Below are 19,911 nucleotides of genomic sequence, written 5' to 3' on the forward strand. Positions count from 1 at the left end.
TGCCTATTCAGACTAATTATCTATTCATTTGCTTTCGACCACTCAAGGGAGAATTGGTAGAAACAGCAAAAAAAAAAAAAAAAGATTCTTAGTTTTTTTCCTCCCGTCAGCAAGAAAGCGAGAGGGCAGGTGGCCGGCGAGAGAGGAGGCCGACAAAGTCCAGTGATTAGGCGCACTTCTGGTTAATGCCTTGGTCACGGGGGAAATCTGCAGATAATTAAATTTGTAAACTGCTCTGCTTCGTCCGCCGCTCAACTAAAAAAATAAAAAATAAATAAAAAGCTTTTATTTAACAGTCATAATCTGAGGCGTCAAAGTTGACAGCGAGGTCATTTCATCCAGGAAATCGCCACCTTTTCTGATCAACTCAACACACATTTAAGGCGTATTCAAACCTTATCTACCTGAATATGAATATTTGTGAACTCGCCCTCCACTATGGAGACTCTTTAGCACTCTGGGCGCAGTGGCAGTTACATAATTAGGCCATTAGGATGGAACTCATCCACAGAGCACCGTTGAATGTCAAACTGGGGAAGTGGTCGAAGGCAGGAAAAGGTTACCGACAAACGGCAAAAGGATGCAAGGGGGAATACGGACAGAAAATGACTGGTATCCTTATTTTATTACTTTCCGACATGTAGCCTAGCATTAGCGTCAAATATCAATCAGACGCTTTAAAAAAAAAAAAGCTTTCTTTTCAATTCATCTTTTTTTTAATTAATTTATTTTTTTATATCATTATATAATAGTGAGGAAGGCGCACGGCGGCCTAGAAACTGCTTTGACTGGAGCCCAGATGGCTCCCAATAGAGGCCCTCCATCGAGCCAAGATGGCTCCCGTCGGAACATAAATGGGTTTCGGTAATCTCATAAATGCCGGCATTGTGTCGACACGGCGGATGGAAATGAGGCGACCGGGGCGGGTAGAGAAAACACACAAAGTTAAAGTTAAAGTATGTGTGCACAACATCCTTCCTAGTCACTCCCGAGCAAAACTGGAGCCCCAAGGTCATTGTTTAAAACGGTGGCTGATTTAATTCACTTAACTCTTTGGAAGTGAATGAAAAAACAAGTGAATGAAAAAAATAAAATAAAAATAACAGCAGTGGGTGACACCTTGCCAGAGCCAAAAGTTGCACTAAAACAAATTGAAAGCATGCAGCGGGTTTCACAAATCAGTATTGTTGTTCACCAACAAACAAAAGTACAGCTGCACCGAGAGATACGACTGACCCAATTGAAAATGTTTCTAGTTACAAGCTACCATTCAACAGTTTTTTTTATTACTGCCCCCCAATGGTCAAAGCATGCTTGCCAGGAGGAGCAGAACAATGAATTGAATTAAAGCATTAAATCATAATGCCTTAACATTTCCTAACATTCCACTATAATAATAACAATAAATAATAATATATTTGTATGTTTACAAATAACAATATCATAGAGTGCTAATACAGTCCTAAAAAAAAAAAATACACACATTTCTGTTCTATTTTTTGGGAGCCCGAAACCGATTCATGGCACTTCCATTCATTTCAGTGGGGAAATATGTTTTGAGATACAAGTGTTAAGTTGTGTGCATAGTTACCGAACAAATTAAATTTGCATATACTTAGGACAACCGTCATCAGCTTGCAAAACATATCACCAAGTGTGCGTAAAATAATTTTTCCTCTATGTAGACATACACCGCAGGCTTCTGCTAAATGAGACATTTTTATCCCTGCTGCAGCACCCACCATCGCAGCCTTGGTCAGATTTCACTCAAAATCAATATCTTGTAAAGGTGTCGCTTGCTGGGAGGAGATAATTAATCAAAGCTCAACCGCAAACAAAATCAAACTGTCTGAGACTACGGATGAGCGTGGAGAGTAAAATCAATTAATGGCTGACTATGACTGTGAAATAAAACATGACATTTGTGTATTTCTTTAAGGATAGGAAAGATCTCGTTTGGCTCCAAAGTTTTGAGTCATTTGGTCAGAGGATGCAATTCCTGATGAATTCTGCACTTGAAATTATCAAACATTGGCGCCATGCTTCTCCCACATTCAACTACAGGAAAAACAAAAAAGGTGCCACAATTTAGCATCGGCCTTCAGCCTGGGGCTCATTTGGGCGAAATTCCTAAATGTTTGTTGAAGTACGAGTCAAAATGGAGGCTTGAAAGCAAAACGGCCCACTTCCTGTTAAATTTTGGGCATGGGTCCTTTTCATGCATCCTATTCTGAAATATGCGTATGCCACATTTTGTGTCTGTCGGTGAAACTGACTGTGTGGCTCATGTATGTTTTTTTGTTTTTTTACGTTGAGCGGCACAACCTGAAAAGGTTAGCCGGTACAACACATGGTCGACAAATACAAATCATCAGTGAGCTACACATGAATGAATCAAACAAACCAACATTGATCGCTTAATGGCATTGGCCGGGACAGGATGTCAAGTCCATGTTAATGGAGCTTGTAATTTAAGACAACAACAAAAATAACTGATGGTAAAATGAGGCCTGTTCAGAGTCTGCCATGTTAGTGCCGAAGACATTTTGCCCAAAGTTAGCTCAAGCTTATGTATGTTAAACATCTCCACTTACAGCCAGGTGTAAGGTGTCTGTAAGGCTTGTAAATGGCCTTCACTGCAGAGGGCAGATGTTTATCCAGACGTTGGAAATGATCTGTCTTTTATGCAGTCTAATGCTTATTGCTACACAAGCCAAAAATAAGTGATATAGAATTAGATATGTACGATTTAAAATTTCCCAATACAGCGATACTGTGAAAAGTGAATGGTAATATGGCAAGGCATGACAGTGTAAATTTTTGACATTGCAAATGTCAGCTTTATCTCTCCAGAAAGACAAAATATGATTAAAGGTGTCTTTGACATATTTCACCAGCAGAACCGTTGCTGGCAAAGGTACATGCGCACTGCGCCGGTGTGTTTAAACCTGCCGGGTTATCAATCGAACTGATGGGGGGCATGCATCAATGTCAATTCTCTGCGGGGACCCTTAACGGTCAGACAAACAAGCGCGATATCCGCCATTGAACCTGTCTGATGCCCATTATTGAGTTTTTCCCTTTCATCAATGTGTAATGGATGAGTTGCACTCTGACAAATCAGGTGATTGAGGCAAAGTTGCAGAGGGTGGATTTCCAAGGTTACAAAAGGATTTGATGTTCTTACCCATTAAAGAATCCGAGCGATCAGTCTGTGCTTTATGCCTCACTATTTGAAGAAAGTATATTACCCAACTCGGGCATCAGCCAAAAATGGGGAAAGCAGTAGCCCAAAGAACAAACATCAAAGGAAGCCTAAGCAAGACACATCAATTGAAGCAGTGAGGAGAGTCTTTGTGATTCCAAATGACCTGTGTGATCGTCATTTTCCGACCCTCCTCCTGCTTTCTCCAAGGCAACATGACTAATAGACATCATTCGAAGCAGCCGCTGAGATTAGACTAATGAGGGATCCTTTGATAATATAATGAACTGCGAGATTCAGCATCAGTCAATCGCTGACTTGTTGGATCAATGTTTTTTTAGGGGCACTTCCTTACCTGAATCCCCATTTGCGATGGCCTTAAGTCACCTATTCTCCACTGCTGCCGTCATTAACGCAACACAAGGTACAATGGATATATAAAAATTAAAAAAAAAATACTCCAGGAGGGATTAAAAATGGGGAAATCATTTGTCAGCAAACTAAATCATGCTAAATCTTTTTGAAAATTACTTTATGGATGATCATTCGCTGGATGAAATGAAATGAACGAACTGAAGCGACTGCTCAGTGCCTGAAAAGTTTGGTGATTAAAATCAATAACAGCAATAAGTACAATCTAGCTCAGTTTTTTTCCCCAGATGGGTGGCGACATAGCATGCCAGTCGATGAATATTGAGCTACTTTTGTAATACTAATATCAAATCATTCCCCCTAACTGGGTGTGCTCAGGTTGAGAGAACAAAAAATGGCAACTGGGCTGTGGGTGATTTAAGACAATTCCACTGAGATTGAAGCACTCAAATGAGCAAGGTTTAGGACCTTTTCAGGCATTTGCCATGTATTTTCCCGAAGATTCATCAGCTTCCAGCTTTGTATGTTGGTTTGAATTCTTGTCACTACCATAGTTTAACTCATTTGCTTCCAAAAACTTATAAATACGTTATATTTTAAATCTTTTAAGTGTCCTAAAGACATATTTAAACGTTGTTTATGTTTTTTTTTCTTTTTAATGCTAGAGCATACAGAAGGCTTTGATGCAGCCTCTCACTGCAAAGAACGGCTGAAGAAATGGTAGTTATTACACAAATGGTCAGAAGGTGGCAGCAGAGCATAGGAAATAAAACTGGACTATGTTGAAAAAAAACCTCAATTACTCAGAATTCTTAATAGATTTTGTGAATAATGACAAAACTTAGCTATATTCTAATGCTAATTGCTGCAAAACTGAAACAGATAGAAATATGCTTTTTCCCCCGATGAAAGAAGAGACTTTAATCTTTCTTTCGGTAGGTTTCATGTCTTATAGCAATAGAACACAATATTCTGTGGGCCTTGCAAAATCAGTCAAAATCCAGTAAAAGAGCCGGGAATGAAGGGGATTGTTTTAGAGAAAATGGCTGGGAGTAAATGAGTTAAGTGGCAAAGTGCAGTAGACGTGTTTTGACTTTTCCATCACTACATTATAAGAAGTCAGATGTGCGGGCAGGTTTTTAGTTGTTGATGGTGTTAAGGGTATGGGTGGTGACGTATAGTTTTAGAGAGTTTGAGATTATACAAAAATGCTTTCTGCGGATTGAGATGTGGTTACAGAACATTGATTAGAGTGGACATTCAAGACTTGACGTGTTACCTTTCCCCCGCTTTGTCAAACTTCCGGCGTAAGTATTCATATCAATGTAACAAATATTGCCCGTCACCCTCAATTTTTCCATTTTATTTGCCTTTTTAAACATTTCCCCCTGGAGAGTGTGTGTGTGTGTGTGTGTGTGTGTGTGTGTGTGTGTGTGTGTGTGTCTTAACTGTGTTTTCAGTTCAAAAAGGACTCGGAGTTTCCCTCCAGCAGGGACTGGATTTCGTTTATAACCCCCAGGAAATGCATACCATAGCGATAAGACTGCTCATCAGTCCTCAGACAATCTTTTATGGTCTGGTCTATCTACAGGAATTAGCTATGTGTTTTTTTTGGGGGGAAACAATGCCCCTTGGAAGTTATATGGTACAACAGTGCCCTCCAGCGGCCACTATCGGTTATCCTCAAGAATCCTGCCGCTCCTAATTAATCTGAAGTCTACATAATTCGGGACATAAACGGAATCTATGTACTGGACTGACATCAAGTGACTTCTGTTGTTTATCTTTGTACACAACCTGTATGTCTATCTCAAATGAATGATGCGTGTAATTTCTGTAGCCACCTATGTTTAGCTAATTAGTAAGCTTAGCGGATTCAATAACTTTATGATCGCGGTAATGTTTGAAATGTGTTCAGAATGATAAATGAAGCATCTGGCTTGTCAATTCTGATAAAAAATGATCAAATACTATCCCAAAAGCTTGGTCTCAGTCAACCAAGTCTGCTTTATGTGCACGGAAGAGGTGGGACCAAACTGCCGGCCCCCTTGAACACAGTTTAAAAGCCAGCGCGCGAAGGAATCTCTCTCTTCCCCTCTTCTTCGCCCTATGAACTGCTCAAGGGCTCTCTTCCCCTCCTGCGCAATCCCACGTCTGGCTCCATGAACTTTTCCTGATCATCACTAGAAATGTGGTCGCTGAGGGTGACCACGCGGCATCTTCCTTTGAGCCCCAGACTTGAGCCACCACGCGCGCCCAAAGCACGCATTAAGCAAGGACTCGCAACCACCCTGCGCATCCCCAAGGCTGCTGTGTCTGTCCAGCCGTGAGCCCGAGGCGCTCCGCAGCGCCCAAACCAACTGACTGCGGCCTCTCAACCGCGCAAGCACATCACCACCAACCGGGACGGGGCGCCAGCCAAGGACCTGCCGCGGCCTTCACGCCGCGCGTGCACCTCGCCAGCAGACCGAGACTCCCGGGCAGCATTCCAGCTGCGCGTGCGCCGACCGCCCAGTTTGCCTCCAACAGAGGTTTCTTCAACTGAGGATCAACGCTCGAGAGTCTCTCTCTTCCGTGTGACTGAACCAGTCCGTAAGTTGCGCTAGCATTGCAATCTGACCATATACTACTGGTGCAACACTTTTATTCAAACAATAAAAGGATTGACAGATCAAACGCTTTCATCTTTATTCCCCATTTACCTTTTTCATCTAGCTTTTTTTTAATCTTAGTTAGGTTGCATGTTTTCTTTTCATCTTTGATTCACATTTGTATTCCGTTTCATTAATAGGCAGTGACTGATATATGTGTAATTACTAAATAATTTGTTGTCTAGAAATTCAATTTCTGCCGAATCATTTGTGTTTACTGAGTGGATTAGTAATTCTCTTATGAAAGCAAAGAACTCCATGATTAACTAAAGTAGCTACTTCAGATTATGAATACTTGATAATAGGATGTTTATCGTTTATTTTGCTCCTACAAACAAGCAAAGTCAACGTGGTGCCCCAGAGGTTGCTGAGGAAATTACAACTCCCCTCAGTACCGTCTAAATTTCTCATAAGCTATTACGGCAACCCAAATAATCGCAACATCAACTACAAGAGCTCTGGATTTCGTGCTCACGCTCCACTTGCCGCGCTTCTACGAATCAAATTAAGATTTCATAATGGAATTTTAAATATTCATGCCTCGGTTGCCACCATGACAAAAGCGCGCCTAAGATAGCCCAATCCTACGTGTTGAGTGAGGTGGTATATTAAAACAAGCTCAATCGCATTACAAGCAAACAGTCTCCGTGCATCTGCTGGTTATTCAGTCTTCAATGACCACAAATGGGGAAAAATAGAGCGAGGGCAGAGGGGCGGGGGAGTCAGTACAGTCATGGCAAGGCCGTAATCATTCGTCTCCGCCTCCTTTCTTTATACCCTTTCACCAGTTGACACGGCAAATGGCATCGCCAGCCCGTGTCACTCAAAGAGCCATTTCTGTCCTCCCGGACTGTCTGCGCTGACAGATTGAGAGAATGAGGCAGACGGTCGTGCGAGAGAGCAGAGACAGAGGCATTTTTCAACGCGCCTTTTTGTCAATTTATGTGCGCTTGTCAAAAGAGAGAGAGACATTCGCTCGGGCTGCACAGTGGAAGTTTAACAAGCGGGGGAAAGTGTCAGAAGCGAGCTAGTGAAGAGGCACTCCGCGATGCTACATACAGCACAAATCTGAGTGCACTCGATCTGTAGTTGCGGTAGATTTGCGTTCACAAAACAGCATAGTCACACGATACGATATCCGGTCACTGATGATGATAATAATGCTATACATAGCCATAAAACAGGTCACGGTTCCTGTTTATTTGGAGAGGAGTATGAGTTCAAATAAGCCCCTTATGTGTTGTTTGCTTCATGTGCCTAATTGGGATAAATTATCACAAACACATTTTCTAAAAAGACAGCTCTTGGTCTTAATAATGAGCAAAATGACCACTGTTATCAGGATTACCGCTTAAAGTAAAATATTACATTTAATAGAAAATTGCTTGCTGTTCCGTCCCTCCACGCGGCGGGGGGTGGGGTGGGCGCGGCTGCCCTCTCCGCTCCGCTGTCCGGCCCCTCTTCGGCGCTGGTGCCTAGGTGCCCCGGGGGCGGCTTTGTTGGGGGGGTGTGGTGGTGGGGATGGGGGGGTCTGGGGGCTGGATGGCGGGGGTGGATGGGGGGCGGGGGGGGGGGTCGTGTGGGGAGCGGGGGCTGTGGACCGGTGGGGTGCCTGGCAGGCCTGCAGTGCCCCGTCCTGCTGCGTTGGGTTGGGGGCGCGGGCCGTGTTGGGGTGGGGGGCGCTCCTGCTCCTGGGTTTGCACTCCGGCCGGTGGCCCTGGCGGGGCCCGGGGGTCGTCCTTTGGCGCTGCCGCGGCCTGGGGGGCCCTGAGGTGTTGCGCTTGCTCTGTCCTGGCAGGGGTCGACGACTCCCCTCTTTGGTGGAGATTTTCATGCATGCCAGATCCACCACACCAGCATCTATCGAAACTCAGACACAATCTGCTTCGTCCTCAGGTCATTTAATCGGTGGAGGCTGGTGTCTGTGGATCTCACTCTGCTTCGTTTGTTCTTCCTTCCTTTGGTCTCTTGAGGTCTCCCTGATTTTTTTGGATTTGTTGGAATTTATATGTTTCTGGAGTTGGTGAGGAATTCTGGTTGGCGGCCCGGTGGGTGGTGTCTGGCCGGTGCTGGATTTCACTTTCCTTTGTTTTCTTTGGTCCCCTCAGGTCTCCTGACGGCGGTGTTCGGTTTAGGTGAACGGTATGGGATTTTTTCTAATAGGTTTTTGGTGAGCTAACGAATACACACACACACACACGCACATACACATACACATACTCACCCACATACAAAAAAAAAGAAAGAAAAAAGAGCAATGATGATGACATTACCGGATGAACAATACTGAGCTCTTAAAAAAAAAAAAAAAAAAATGCTTGTATTTCCTCAAAAACACATGACATGTATCAAACAACGATTTCAAACTCAACAGTTTTTGTTCCCTAGTCGTATTAAATTGTGAAACTGAAATGATCCACATTAGAGATTTTAACTTATTCACTCGCAGCTATTTTTTACTGAAGCAATCCCCTTCACTCCCGGCTGTTTTACTGGATTTTGAAGGCCCACAGAATATTGTGTTCTATTGCTATAAAAACATGAAACCTACATCAAAAGATTAGAGTCTCTTCTTTCATCAGGAAAAAAAGCATATTTCTACCCGTTTCCTTTTTGTAGTAATTAGCATTAGAATATAGCAAAGTTTCATCATTATTCACAATTCTACTTAAAACTGAGTAAATTAGCTTTTTTTTCAGCATGGCTCTGGTTGATCTCTTTTGCTCTGCTGCTACCTGCTGACCGTTTGTGTAATAATTACCATTTCTTCAACCGAGGCTGCATCAAAACCTTCTGTATGCTCGAGCATAAAAAAACGTATAAATAAGTCGTTGGGACACTTAAAGGCACTGTCCGGAGTTTTGACCATTTATGTTTGTAATCAAACCGTTTCTTTTTGTAAACAAACAATTCAAAATGGATCCCTCTCGTGGGGGGTGTTGAGGACAAAAGCACGACCACACATTAACAGAAGCCCAGAGGTGTAGATTGAGAAGGAGTTCATGTTTAAACATCCTGTATTTAAGAATAGTCAAAATGGACAGCGCCTTTAAAACATTTAAAATAGAAAATATTTATACATTTTTGGGAGCAAATGAGTTAATGAACTCAGTGCTTCCTCAAATTTTCAGCTCTCAATATTCTGCTCATGCTAGTTTTTTTTATTTTTTATATTAAACCGCGTCATGAGATGCACTTTGCAATAGTGAGTGGGTGAATGTGCAGCATGAACCATGACACCGGGAAACAAATGAACTTGGTTAAGCAACAACAGGTGGTCAGGCCAAGATGAAAATGATCCGATTGTGGTGGTGTGTGTGGGTTTAGATGATGTTATTGTGTCATTCCTACTTAGCAGCCACCGAGTAAATATAGTTAGTCTGTTGCTAGACAGAAAATTAGGTAGCAAATATGATTTCACCTCTACCTTTTCTCTCAACCGCGGCCGCCCCCAAGACTTTTTATGAATCTGTGGCATCAGATGTGAGAGCGCAAATTAAATTGGACACAGGCCTAAAATGTGTGTGAGCGCGTTTCTCCCATCAAACCAGAGCACAGTAAAAGTGGAGTATTGGCGTGGTCAGAGAAAGGCTTCAACATCAGCACTTTATTAACAGTCTGTTACTGTGGTTCAGTCCGCAAACTTCAAAACCATAGTAAAAAGATCAAGTGGGTTCACCTTTTTTGGTAGGAGCTTCTCCAAGGATTTGCTTTTGTCCTCAACTGCCTTCATCACGCCTGACATGCCCACCATAATCCAGATGCCACTAATCAGCGCTAACTTGGAGAGGACACGAAGGATTATTGCAGGCAGAGGACAAAAGACAAAAAAAGGCAACCCAAAGGCGGGAAATAGGTCCAGCAACTTGGTTGCAATGCACATGATATAGGATATTTGTTGTACACGTGAATGAATTGAAATGAACACTATCACATTATTTGGCATTAAGCTTCGCTAGGGGGTGTGCTGTGATTTTAACAAGCTTTTTTTTTTTCTTTTAATTTTGTCATTCTGGGCACTGAATCAAGAAGGGGGTGATAATAGCGAGATAAACAAAGCATTGAAGATTGCAAAGCACCTGCACTCAAAAGGTAGACATAATTAAATGATCTGTATCCGAGTGTATCTCTGATTCATTTGGCAGATGCGCTTTTAACGCCATCCTCCAATAATAAGATATGACTATTGTGCGTAGCAACAGGATAGATAGAACTCTTTTGAAAAAAGAAAGCAGTTCTAATTACCCCTCATGTAGCCACAGACAAAAGCAGACACCCCAGTAGCGTGTTATACAGTTACAAGCTTACAACAATTTTCTACCCGTACTCCAATACACAACGCAGCACCTTTTTAGACGCCAATCCCTCCGCCCATGGCTGTTTGTCTCGTCGCGTTTTCCGCTAGACGTTTAACTGTGGCTTCCTCCTAACAAAACTCAGGTGACTGAGCAGCCTCTATTGTTTGATTTTCAACAGGACATACAAAAAATTGCTTACTGCCAAGTCATCCGCAGACAAAAATACATTCAAATACACATCTGCAGTGTCACTCTTGGGATGGATTTATTTCAATCTGGAGGGGGAGATATTACTTTTACCATCCCAACCAAAACAACTGTGGCATCTGCATGCACGACAGACAGGTCACAATCATTTGCAGCGGTTTATCTTCTTGGATATTAAAACTTGCCGAAGAACTAACCCAGGAGATGTGACAAGCAGATTGCTGGCCACTTCAAATAACTGCAATGTTGATGTCGTGCCCGCCCCGCTCCGGTGGGCGTCCTGGCACCTCGGGCGGGACCCAGTATCCGGGGGGCGAGCCCTATCGCCCCGCCGGACTGGTCCCATATGCCCGCCGGGGTCCCGGTGGGGTGGGTGGGGGCTTGGTGGGCGGGTGCGCCTCCTGCCCCCGCCCGGTTGGGGAGGGCCCCGCTGGTCGCTCCTCTTAACTCACACTAGGTTTGCACAATACACTTTTATATCCTCGTCTGCGCCGGTGCCTGGGTGCGGGTGGTCCCCGGGGGCTGGGGGTCGGGGGTTGGGGGGCTGCCGGTTGGTCGGGGTGGGGCGGCTTTGTTTGGGGGGGGGGGGGTGGTGGGGGTTGCGGGGTGGGAGGTGTCTGGGGGATTGGGGACTTGGGGGCGGCTGGGGTGGATGGCGGGGGTGGATGGGGGGTGTGGGCCGGTGGGGTGCCTGGCGGGCCTGCAGTGCCCCGTCCTGCTGCGTTGGGTCGGGGGCGCGGGCCATGTTGGGGTGGGGGGCGCTCCTGCTCCTGGGTTTACTCTCCGGCCGGTGGCCCTGGCGGCGCCCGGGGGTCGTCCTTTGGCGCTGCCGCGGCCTGGGGGGCCCTGAGGTGTTGCGCTTGCTCTGTCCTGGCAGGGGTCGACGGCTCCCCTTTGGTGGAGATTTTCATGCATGCCAGATCCACCACACCAGCATCTATCGAAACTCAGACACAATCTCCTTCCTCCTCAGGTCATTGAATCGGTGGAGGCTGGTGTCTGTGGATCTCACTCGGCTTCGTCTGTCCTTCCTTCCTTTCCTCAGTCTCTCCTTCGGTCTCTTGAGGTCTCCCTGATTTTTTTATCTTTTTTTTGGATTTGTTGGAATTTAGATGTTTCTTGGGTTGGGGAAGAATTCTGGTGGGTGGCCCGGTGGGTGGTGTCTGGTCGGTGCTGGATTTCACCTTCCTTGGTTTTCTTTGGTCCCCTCGGGTCTCCTGACGGCGGTGTTCGGTTTAGGTGAACGGTATGGGATTTTTTCTAATAGGTTTTTGGTGAGCTAACAAATACACGCACGCACGCACGCACATACACATACTCACCCACATACAAAAAAAAAAAATATATATATATATATATTTATATATATATAAAGAAAAAAATATTAAAAAAATAAAATAAAAAATAAAAAATAAAATAATAACTGCAATGTTCCTGCTAAACACTTCAGCTCTGAGCCTAGTTTAAGTGTGTATCAGTGAAAAAGCTCCAAGAAAGGCGCTGGACACTTTTACGCTTGATGGCTCCTTTTAATGTGTTGTCCAATATGAAAAGATTACAGATAGAGTAAATGCTGCCTTTTTCCCTGCCATCAATTTAACAAAAAGCCGTTGTCTCACTGGCATGAAAAAAAAGAACATAGGCAGTCATTTCGAAAGTCATCAAACCAAAACAGTAACACAAACGTTGCTTGTTAATTAAGGTTTGCAAGTACAAAGGGCTTTTCATGCATGCCAGATCCACCACACCAGCATCTACCGAAACTTCCTATGAGGAACACAATAGGATGCAGCTGGGAATATGATTTAAAAACCAAAAAAAAACAGATTTAAGGGAAAGTGGTACCCCACCTTACTTTTTTTTCCTCCAGAAGAAAACATTTCTTAAAGTTGCTTGCAGAAAAAAAATCAACGCAATGCAACATTTCTGCCAATAAATCTCAAAATTTGGTCAAGATCTGACCTTGTGGAGATGAGTTACGCTTTTTATTTTATAGGTTTGCAAGGTGGTTTAAGCAATCAGACAAAATATCTAGGACAAGTTTGTCTTTGAAGGATTTTTCTTTTCAAGAAGGGAAATAAAAAGAAACAAGTTAATTAGTGGGGCTGCACAAGTGTCTTGTCTCTGGCCTCAGTTCCGGCTGAAGAAAAATAAGCTCCCCACCATGATGCTGCAACCATTACGCTTGACTGCAGATAATGAGCAGTGATATATTTGCAGCTAAAATACCTTGCTGAATTCTGGCCAAGAAGTTCATGCTTGATTTCATCGGACCACAACAAAATCTCCCGAACACAGAAAAACTGCAACATTAATATATTATTTGCTGATAACACAAATATTTTTTACTCTAATAAAAATATTGACACAGCTGATATATGATCAGCTCATCAACAAGCTCTGCATAAGCCTGATAAGGATCCTGCTGATTGGAATCAGCTTGTGTTGGAAGAGGGAAACCTCCAAAACCTGCAGGACTGCGGCCCTCGAGGACCAGAGTTTGACACCTATGCTCTAGACAAATATTAAAAGTACAACAATAAATTAGTTAATATTCTAAGGATAAGTAAGAATGAATACTACAGTAATATTTTAATAAAAAATGGAGCCAATAAGAAAACCTACCCTGAATACTTCATAGAAGATAATAACAAAATATATGATCAGGAAATTGTGGTTAATAATTGTAATAAATTCTTTGTTGATATTGTCCCAAAGCCGGCAGTAAACATTCCTTACACTGCTGGCAAAAATGTAAACAATGTTTTGATAGACAAAAATGTCAACTGCATGTTTCTCACTCCTGTATATGAACAAGAGGTGTTGCAGGTTGTGATAAAATGAAGTAAAAAAAAACAGTCAACGGATTGTAATAATATTGATATGGCTTTGGTTAAAAAAGTTATTAGTGGTATTTCAAAACCTCACACATACCTCTTCAATTTGTCTTTCTCAGACCGGTAAGGTTTCTAACGCAATGAAAATCACAAACGTAATTCCACTGTATAAGAGTGGAGACAAGCATTTATTTTTATTATAGACAAACACAATTTACTATCAGATAGCCAGTATGGTTTTAGACCAAACCGATATACTGTTTTTGCAATTACTGAAGCACTTGAGGAAATCAGTACACATCTTTAGACAACAATAAATATGCAATGGGCTTATTCATAGATCTTAAAAAAAAAGCTTTTGATACAATTAATCATCATATATTAACATACAAACTGGAGCGGTATGGCATTAGGGGAGCGGTGCTTGAGTGAATAAATAACTATCTGTACAATAGAAAACAGTATGTGAACATGAATGGTTTGAATTATGACTATTTAGAAATTACATGTGGGGTCCCTCAAGGCTCGGTATTTGGCCCAATGTTGTTTATTTTGTATAATAATGACATGTGCAATGTATCCACACAATTGAAATGTATATTATTTGCTGATGACAAATATTTTTTACTCTGATAAAAATATTGACCGGTTAGTTGACACTGTGAAAAGTGAAATGCACAAATTACAGTTATGGTTTGAACAAAACAAACACTCACTAAATTTAGTTAAAACCAAATATATTTTGTTTGGTAACAGAAGAACTAATACTGATCTGAGAGTAGAGATAAATTAGGTTGAAATAGAAAGAGTGAATTAAATACAATTTCTTGGGATTCTAATTGATAGCAAATTAAGATGAAAGACACATTAAAAATATTTTAAAAAAGATCTCTAAAAGTATATCAGTAATAAATAGCGTTAAACACATACTGGATTATAAATCACTTCGGACCCTTTACTGTAAGTTAGTTCTACCGCATTTAATCTATTGTATTGAGGTTTGGGGGAATAGTTACAGTAGTACCACAAAGGCACTTGTTCTCGAGACTAATCGTGAGTGATTCATAATGTAGATATCATACTTATCCTCTCTTTGTAAAATCAAATCTGCTTACTTTTAAAGATCTTGTTAAATACTTTATTGCAATAATATTGTTTAAAGCTAAAAATGAGCACTTACCAATTTGTACTCAAAAATTGTTGTTTTTTTAAACGGGAAGAAGGATGTAACCTCAGGGGGCATCTGAATTTCAAAGTTCCAGTTGCTCAAACTACTGTCTGTGCCTTGCTGTTTGTGGAGTTAAACTATGGAATGGACTTAGTATATTACTAAAACAGTGTTCTACTGTCCAGCAATTCAAAATTATGTATACAAGCACACTCCTCACTGTCTTCGCAGCCAGACGGGCCTTAAATTTCTATCTTTAAAATAAATAACAATCAAACTAATTAGTGTACTTTTATATGGATTAATTCTGGAATTATGTTGGTCAGTGTTGTGATTGCAGTCGCCATGGGTGCTTTCTATTTTCTTAACCCTTGCTGACATCAATTTGTTGTATGAACGTATTGTGGTCTTGGATTACTTTAAAAAGCTGCTTCTCTAATGCATAGACCTGGTCACACTGCACAGTCAAGTAGTATAGGTAATACAAGAGGTGGACTGGTGTTGGAAGTGTTTCCCCTTCTGGCAATATATATTATATTGTAATAGTAATAATGATGGGGGCGGGGCAATTAACAATTCTTTACCTGCGTCAATACCCATATGTGTGGTAATATTTTTGTATTTCTGTTATATTTGTGTCAATGATAATTTCTTAATTAGTTTTGAAACAAAAAAATAATTAAGTCAATTATTAAGTTAATTTTTGACGGAAGTGGTGAATCCTTTTATGTCGGGTGGGATTAAATAAATTATCTTCCTCCTACTCCCTTTCAGGCATCTTGTTTCAACATTTAATGTGTACTTTTCTTTATGTCGTTGTTATTGATGTCAATTGGGATAGGTTGCCTGAAAGAAAGAAAGAAAGAAAGAAAGAAAAAGGAAAAGGAAAAAAAAGAAGAAAGCAGCTTGATTCTAGCTTTTGTACAGTAATAACCAACACTCCACTTGATCCATGTGTATTCACCCGCACAAACACATGTTGCCCGGTGCACAGGTACTCGGGAGAAGTCAATCGACATTAGACCCCGCTACTCTCCTTAGCGACGGCGTGGGAGGGCTCAATCTGATGGAACGCGCCGCTGTATTATTGACTTTAATTTAGAAAGTGCTGCCAGCTGCTTTTTTTTTTTTTTAAACCCCGTTTCCTCTTCCCACCATAACCCGGACCGAGCGGGACCCCTGCCACAAGCTTACCTCCGAAGGGGATACATCTCGCCTGATTGCACTACTACAGAAAACTCACTCAAGCAGTGAGGCCTCTGAGGTTTGTCAAGGTTTTAAAGGTGTGTGGTGCATTTTTGCTACTACATTTGCTGTTTGTTGTCCAGCATTCATCCATTTAATGAAGGCATTTCAGAGTTCAGGCATGTTCTGTCCTTAAAGGTGATGATTTAGGAATTTTCTACCCTTGATTGAAAATGGGCACGTCCTTAATGGGTCTACCCATGAGTCAAATTGAAAAAGAAACCCCAACATGTCACCTTCACAAGATCAAGAAAGGCACACACACGCACACACACACACACACAAACAAAAGGGTCAACCTCAGTTGTCCCCGGATGAGGCATAAAAATGGCCGATGCACAGTCCATAACTCAGCTACGAGGAAATAAATGCAACGTGTGCCTATTTTCTGCACACATACGTGGCTAGTAAATAGGAAATTCTTACCCTTAACAACAACTGTTAAAGTGAAGGTGACCAGTGTGTACCTTACCTTTAGAACGGAGCCTTAATTCTACCGTCGGGGTCATTATACAGGCCTTGGTTGTACTAATCCCGCGCGACTGAGATTTACGGATTACCGGTTACAACACATTAAATGTGGCGAATTTTGATAAGCTTTGAAAGGACGTTTGGAGGTCAGCAGGATAACGCTGAGGTTTGTATTTAAATGTAACAGAGTGGAGTTATTGGAGATATTTGATCAATATTATCTTGGCAGTATCACATTTTCCTTAAAAAGACGTTTAAACAGCCCATCTAATTACCTGCAGATATTCCATTGTAAGACTAATTACAATGCCGGGACTCATCTGTAAAGGTTGCGAGCGCTGAATCACTGTGCCTCACACTACATTCAGTAAATTGGCCCAGATGATGACGCAAAGGCAAATGACTTTTTTTGTATCCTTTGTTACCCGAAATCAGAAGAAGCAACTCTGTCAGGACATCAAAGAAAGAGGAACGAGGCAGGCAAGGGGCGGATCTCTGCAAAAATGGCACCTTATCTGGCAACTTCCAATGATTCAGAATCTCCCGATGCTATTTTGAAATAAGGCTGTAATACAGTATAACAAAGTATTGACGTTTTGTGAATACTTTCCAGATACCTGCCATGTATAGCACTTTAAGTGCCACGTGAAGGGGATTTTGACAAAAAGTTACGATCACCTTTAACAGCACATTTTCCTCTCTCACAGACAGCATGACACGTCACATGACCCACATCAACATTTCACTATGTGGTTACTTTAGGCATGCATAGAAATGATTATTCGTTTCAGCAGTCAAATGACAGCAAACTTCAACAATAGTAAAGCAAAAATAATAATAATAATAATAAACATGAATGTCCTCACTTGTGAATGAAAAGGTTAACTACCGGTACTTTGGGTAAGAACTGCTGACCTCAGCTCATATAGTTGAGTGCATCACGTTTTGCAATGTCTACATATGGGTTCACACTGAATACTGAGAACAATTTTTTCAGTATTTAGATGTGAAAACCAGCATTCTTCTGGCTTTCTTCTTTTGATGACATCATCACAATGGGCGCCAGTATTTCCTTCCCAAAGTATGTTAATGTTTTTTGTGGATAATAATTTGTTGTCGTTTTAACTTTATTGTTGTTATTGTACGTCAACAAAATGAGTGAACAAAAAGAATGAGCCCTGAATATGAAAGACAACAAAAAAACATTGTCATGAAAGCAGCAAGGAGAGACATCAAAGTGATCCATAAAACCAAGTCTAGTTAGTAGTGCAGGTTGTACAATGAGATTTTGGTGGACTTGATCAAGGTGCAGGCAGACAGATTCGGAATTTCGCAGACGCGTATGGTGGATTTCATTCATAAACATGAATGTTAGGATTCACCCTAACCCATTGGGGTGTTTTTCAGGTAGCTACACTGGTCAATACACATATAAAACAAACCTAAGATTAACAGTGACACATTTAATCAACATAGGTCCAAAAACATTTTTAGTCAAGTTAAGTTTATTTATATAGCCCTTAATCACAAAAGGGTCGGTCGGTTGGCATATTGCCTGGCAACAGAGACATCCATTTTCTGCGGTCTGTCAGTTGACAAAGCAACATCGTGAAAAATGCACATACAAAGATGCACAATGAATTCTAATGAGGCCACTACAAAAACAAAACAAAAAAAAAAAAGTTTATGGGGGAACACGGTGTGAAAACGGGGCACTTGTGTCGTTTTACCCACACTGATTGGGTTAAGGACTGCTAACGAAGCAGCACCTTTTCTTCTGCTTCCAGCTAACAGCACCGGAGCTAATCCCGGCTCTGGCAGCCGCTAGGAACACAGCTCGATATAATGAAGCCCATTAGTCTGGAGACAATGGCAGCTCGCTAAAGCTCAAACATTGAATAACGCGGGATGAGAGGGAAAGGAAACACTCATCCTTCTGCCTTCAACTGTCTTGACCTGATAATGCCCTTATCAAACAAAGGACAAATATGCTGAATGTGTTAATTTAGGACTGAAAATAGATGACAAGAAGGGCATGATAGCAGAAAGTAAGATTACAGAATTGAGTTCAAGGTTTGTTTCACACACACACACGCAGATGATCCAACCTGGCCAGACAGACGGACGCTGGTAATATGCATTTATTGCCTAATATTAATCTCCGGAAAAGCTGCTTCATGATTAAACTTGTGCAGTGCTTATGAAATGATATCACAAACAGGGAAGCTGTATAAGCTGTGACTGGGGTGTGTGTATCTGTAATCTTCCGCCATATTAATTCCTAGAAATGAAGATGAAAACAGGGATGGACTGTAATCAGGTATTTTTTTGCCTGAAGGTCAGCAGCATCACTGAGATGCATGTGTGCGTTTCAGTGCAGTGGCCTGGAAAAAGATGGCTGAAGATAATATTGCAGTGTGGGCAGCGCAATCAAGCACTTGGACATTACAGGCCACTTAAAAGGCCAGTCGACTTGGTGCATATATTTATTAATATTTCATAATAGTCCTCAAGACAGAGACAAAAATAGTGCACCTCGTTTCCCTGCTGAATACAAATCGATTTCAGTTTCAAGTTCGAGAGAAAATTACTACACTGACTATGTTTACGTGCAGTCGTTAACCCTTAGAAAACCAGCTTTCGAAAGGCCATGTAAACAAACACAAAACCCAACTACACTCTTATTCGAGTTATTAAAAACCTGCTTGAGTACATAAAGTACTTGTATGTGCGACATTTTGCATGCTACCCACCGGAAATACACAGGCAGAAATATACAAACATCGCAAAGTTTTAACGCAGCAACACACTTTTGGAGCGAGGAGGAAACAGACCACTTTATTAGTGTGGTGAACGACATGAAAATACAAAAATATTCTATTCTCGTCTATTTGCAACATGTTGTTTTCTCTACCAATTATAGTCACACGGGCAAGAGTACCGGTCTACCTATGCACGTAAACGGCTAATCTCAAATGTTTCAGAAACAGACCCCAACTATTTGGGTAGAGACCGGCTATGACCGCAAATAATGAAAATCCATGTGTAATGGATGGATGGATGGATGGATGGATGGATAGATGGATAGATGGATAGATGGATAGATGGGTGGTGAGCTGTTCTCAGATACATAGATTATGTATTCAGTTCATGAGGAAAGTAGATTTGCTTTCTCCATAACAGTTGTTGCCATCATAACGTGTGAAATGGGGAAAAAGTGGACAAATAACGCTTATGACACCCAAATAACCTTGCCTTCATCTCTCACAAAGACGCAAGCTACGACGATGATGACGAAGCGTTACATCAACCGCAAAACAAACTTTTATCACAGTCCTTAGTTTTGACATTTTTATTGTTAATATGGTGTTTAAATAGTACATCGGTGCATATGTAAAGAAGGTGGAACTAGCTCCTCCGTAGCAGGACGCCGCAGCACGCTGACAGTTCAAACTTT

General features: G+C 41.7%; 1 protein-coding gene across 1 annotated transcript in view; it reads right to left on the reverse strand.

Annotated features, from left to right (window-relative positions):
* The window catches only part of snd1 (staphylococcal nuclease and tudor domain containing 1), a 153,657-nt gene that overhangs the window by 66,715 nt on the left and 67,031 nt on the right, over positions 1 to 19,911 (reverse strand). The gene's annotated exons all lie outside the window — the stretch shown is intronic.

This window comes from Leptonotus elevatus, chromosome 17 (genome assembly GCF_054856555.1).
Source record: "Leptonotus elevatus isolate MCC_2025b chromosome 17, RoL_Lele_1.0, whole genome shotgun sequence".
Lineage (NCBI taxonomy): Eukaryota > Metazoa > Chordata > Actinopteri > Syngnathiformes > Syngnathidae > Leptonotus > Leptonotus elevatus.